Genomic DNA, 5256 nt, shown 5'->3' with positions numbered 1-5256 from the left:
ACTCCCGTACCTTTGCGAGGTATTCTTGCATTCGTGTCTCTCTGGCTGTATAAGTCCCCAGCATTTGATTGACCACGAGTTGAGAATCACTCTTGATTATAATCTGTGTTATGCCGAGTTCTCGTGCCAATTCTAAACCTGCAATTACAGCCTCATACTCTGCTTCATTGTTAGTTATAGAATGACATTTTATAGCCTGTCTAATAGTCTCACCCGCAGGTGGTACGAGGACTATCCCTAGGCCTGCCCCTTTTACATTAGATGAACCATCAGTGAATAAAACCCAAGTCCCCGGGTTTGCACCATTAAAAACTAGTAATTCTTTTTCTGCTTCTAAATGCATCCCCTGGCTAAAATCAGTCACGAAATCAGCTAGTACTTGAGATTTTATAGCGGTCCTGGGTTGATAAACAACTTCATATTCACTTAGTTCTATAGCCCATTTTGCTAATCTTCCTGAAAGTTCGTGTTTATGCAAAATATTTCGAAGCGGAAAAGCAGTAACTACATTAATGGGATGACATTGAAAATAAGGTCTTAATTTTCTAGATGCCATGATCAAAGCTAATGCTAATTTTTCTAGCTGTGGGTATCGTGTCTCAGCTTCCAATAAGGACTTACTTACATAATAAATAGGAGATTGTTTACCTTGTTCCTCACGGACTAAAACAGCACTCACCGCGACTTCAGATATGGCCAAATAGATGAGAAATATGATCATGAGATCGCTGGGTTTTGACGAGCATATCGTCTATATATACCTCCATTGTTTTCCCTAAATGTTCTTGGAACATTTTGGTGACCAACCTTTGATAGGTTGCCCCAGCATTTTTGAGACCAAAGGGCATTACTTTATAACAGTAAGTCCCCCTGTCTGTGATGAAAGAAGTTTTTTCTTCATCACCAGGATCCATTTTAATTTGATTATATCCCGAGTATGCATCTAAAAAACTTAAAAGTTCATGACCTGCGGTTGCATCAATTAGTTGGTCTATATGCGGTAAGGGAAAGGAATCTTTTGGACAGGCTTTATTTAAATCGGTATAATCCACACAAACACGCCACTTACCATTTTTCTTGGGTACGACCACCGTGTTAGCTAACCAATTAGGATACTTTACCTCACGGATCGATCCGATTTTTAATAATTTTTGGACCTCATCCTGAATCACCTGGTTCTTGAAAGCACCTTGCTTTCTTTTCTTTTGCTTTATTGGTGTGAAAGAAGGGTCCTCATTGAGTTTGTGAGTCATCACATCCGGTGGTATCCCTGTCATATCAGCGTGGGACCAAGCAAAGCAGTCTAAGTTAGCTTTTAAAAATTCGATTATCATACCTCGCATGTTTAAGCTTAAATTGGCCCCGACATAAACCTTCCGTTCAGGCCATTGCTCAAATAATATCACTGCCTCGAGCTCTTCAATTGTCGTTTTGATGCTTTCATTTTCTTCAGGTTCCTGAATTGTGTCAGGCCTTGAGTCCAAATCTGTCTTTTCTTGTTCAGCTGAAGTTTGATCTTTTTTACCTTCAACTGTTTCCTGTAATTGCTATTTTTCTTTATTTACGGTGCTTGTACTTGTTACAGCATTGACACTTCTAGCCATCTGCTGATCCCCACGAATTTGGAAAATTCCCCATGGTGATGGGAATTTAATAACTTGATGTAAAGTTGATGGACAGCATCCATATCGTGTATCCATAGTCTCCCCATGATCATATTGTAGGCCATTTCCATATCAACTACCTGAAATTTAGTTTCTTTAACAACACCCGTAGCAAAAGTTGTTAGAATTACCTCTTCTTTTGTTACTACACTTGAATTGTCGAAGCCTGACAAGGTGTGCACTTTGGGTATCATTTTGTCTTCAGCTTGCATTTCACGTAATACCCTTAGTAATATAATATTTACAGAACTCCCTGGATCAATCAAAACTCGTTTTACATTAGTATCATGTACAAGTAAAGATATTACTAGTGCGTCATTATGTGGAGTTGTCACTCATTCGGTATCTGCGTCATCGAACAAAATACTTTCATTTTCTAGGACCTGCCGCACCCGTTTCCCGTGTGTAATTGTTACCTTAGAAACCTTGTTGGAGGCTGTGTAGGTTATGCCGTGAATATCTTCTCCCCCGCTTATGACATTCACTGTCCTCTTGGGTGAAGGAGGTTGTGGTGGCTCTTGCCTGTTTTTCATATAAGCTTGTTTGCCTTTCTCGCTAAATAACTCAGTGAGGTACCCTTGCTTTAATAGATGATCCATTTCACTCTGCAAGAATCTACATTCTGAAGTTTTGTGCCCGTGATCATTGTGGAATTCGCACCAATGATCTAGATTGCGTCTATTTGGATTTGACCGCATCTTTTTTGGCCACCGTACCTTATCTCCCATGCTTCTTAAAACAACTACGAGCTCGGAGGTAGAGACATTAAAATTATATCCGCCGAATCGTGCCTTTAAACTTCTGTCATCATCTCGTGATTCTTGTCTGTTCCGATCATTCCTGAACTTTGAAGAAGAACCAGAGTCCCTGTTCCTCGATTTTTGATCATATTGCTGGCTATCTTGTTTCGACCGTGGGTCTTTTCCTGCAGGTCCCATATATGGATCGTACCTGTTTTTACCTGATCTTTTTTCGGTTTCTGATCTTCGGGGACCACCCCTTTCTTCATGATGAAACTTAGGTACGGTATCTTCTTCAATTCGCAAGCTTCGTACTATACCTGTTGTAAACATCATTCCACGTGGTTGCAGGAAATTCTCGAAGGCTTTCTTTGAGTCGTCTCGTGGCTTCAGAACTTTTGTCATTTAAATTACTTGCAAAGGCTATTGCAGCCCAATTGTCAGGCACACGAGGTAGAGTCATTCTTTCCACGCTGGAATCTATCAACAAAATTTCTAAGCAACTCCGAATCCCCTTGTTTGATTTTGAAAATATCTTCCATTCTTTTCTCAACCTTTTGTGCTCCCGAATGTGCTTTAATAAAAGAATCTGCAAGCTCAGCAAAAGAATTAATAGAATTTTCAGATAAAAGAGAATACCAGGTTAATGCACCCTTGGTGAGTGTTTCTCCAAATTTCTTGACCAGTACTGATTCAATTTCTTGTTTGGTCAAGTCGTTGCCTTTCACGCCTGTTGTAAATGCAGTCACGTGGTCACGTGGGTCTGTAGTACCATCATATTTCGGGATGTCAGGCATTTTGAACTTTTTCGGAATTGGAAGGGGAGCAGCACTTGGCTTCCATGGTTGTTGTGAGTATTTGTCCATGTCTACTCCTTTTATTACAGGCGGAACTCCAGGGATTTGTTCAATACGCTCAATTTGTTCCTTAATCTATTTCTGCAAGGTTAGTACTAAATTTTGCAAATATGAATTATTTGAATTACCTGGTCCCCCTTCCTGTGGTTCACTGGGGGTTGCTCCGTTTCCAGAATTATCAAGACCAGAACGGGGATTCTCCAATGTATTATTATTAGGAGTTGGTGTGGGTGGTGCAGCAGGCAATCGACTAACAAGTGCCTGAAGAGCTTTGCCGACCTGTGCATCAATTAGCTTTTGTAAAGCTTCAGTTGTAACTCCTTCAAAGTGTTCAGATTGTTCTTGTTGATCAGCACGGGATTCAGTAACAGGAGTGCCTTCACGAGATTGACGTGGTGAATCTGGAGGGGAGGGAACCACGTCATCTTGATTTTGATGTATTTGATTCTCATGGTTTCCCAATGTGTTATTACTATTATTGTCGGTGTTGTTGTTTGACATGGTGACGACAATGGACAAGATATAGCTTAAAAGAAAAGATTATCAGATTCCCGGTAACGGAACCAATTTGTATAACCAAAAATCTGAGTCTTTGGTCAAAGCTAAAAAGAAATTTGGGTTACTGATAATCAGGAGACGAAAATAAAATACTTTTGAGAATGATGGTAAAGCAGCAAATAGTTTTGTATTTCAATAAGTTCCCAATAGTATTCCGTGTCCTTACAAATGATGATACTTCTTCCTTTTATAGGTAATTCTAGGTAAAGGAATGAAGCCTCAGCTTTAATGATATAATTATGAGTAATAAATGATATTAAATAAGCCGTTATACAATCATTCCTATTAAATACCAATTTTCTAACGTATCAGGTATTTAATAATGAATTTGGACTCCTTTCTGTCATCAGATCTTTGTCTTTAATGCCTTCTAATCCGTTGGCTTTAAATGACTTGAATTGGTACGAGACTCGTATCTGCACTTCGTCTCGTGCCTATTTAAATTTCTCTTCCCGTGGCTGTCTCCATCCGTGCCTCTTAGTCAATTATTGCGCTTTGACCATTTAACCAAACCACGTGTCATGCCACGTCATCTTTAATATAAACTCAGTTTTTTCCCAATAGACTAACCATGAAGTGATTCTATAAACCAAGTATTGAATCTGTTTCTTCTATAAGTTCCCCTTTACATCAAAATTAAAAGGACAAAGTACACTAGAACTTGATATTTTGGATAGAGTTGAACTTAATCTTCAAAGCATCTAGCATTTCTTTCACATCAAACAGTCCACCAGAATGCATGCAGGAGCAGTGTACCACCACTTAGTTCTTCATTTTTCCTTGCCAACATCTCAAACGGGCAATGATTGTCCCAGGAATGGCCCATTTGGTGCCAGCAAACTTTAGAAACAACTGGCACATTTATGCGACAGAGCAGAGCAAAAACAAGTAGTCGGGGGCCTCTGTAATCCACAAAGGTAAATCTACTGCATTACCTCATTCCTCTCTTCTGAAGATTATCATGAGTTAGGCAAGCCTCTTTGGCTACTATCTCTGAGAATGCACGGAAGAATTATATTATTGATTAATATTGACAATGATACAATGAACCCTATATATATATATAAGTCTTAGAGTACGCGTTTTGCGCGCGTTTCCTATATCAATAAATATACCGTCTTAAAAAACTAAAATAAATAGCAAACAAAGTGTTTGAGATACAAAAAAAAAAGTGAAAACCTAAAAATTGATAGAATATTAGTTACGCTTTAGCTAGTTCAATAAAAGAAGTTATTATGCATCATAGAAGTCTTTAAAATTATGTGTATCTTATAAAAAATGTTATTATTTTTGTATCTAATATCGGGGGGGGGGGGGGGATGGTAACACAAAAATACTTACCACAATTCATCAAAGATTTTGGCAAATAACACAAATATATAAATATAAGCTCTTGGTCTTTTTGAGATTTGGGAATGATAGATTTGCCCAATAACT

Source organism: Nicotiana sylvestris, chromosome 6, assembly GCF_000393655.2.
Source record: "Nicotiana sylvestris chromosome 6, ASM39365v2, whole genome shotgun sequence".
In the NCBI taxonomy this organism is placed as follows: domain Eukaryota; kingdom Viridiplantae; phylum Streptophyta; class Magnoliopsida; order Solanales; family Solanaceae; genus Nicotiana; species Nicotiana sylvestris.
Note: the sequence above shows the minus strand (reverse complement) of the source record.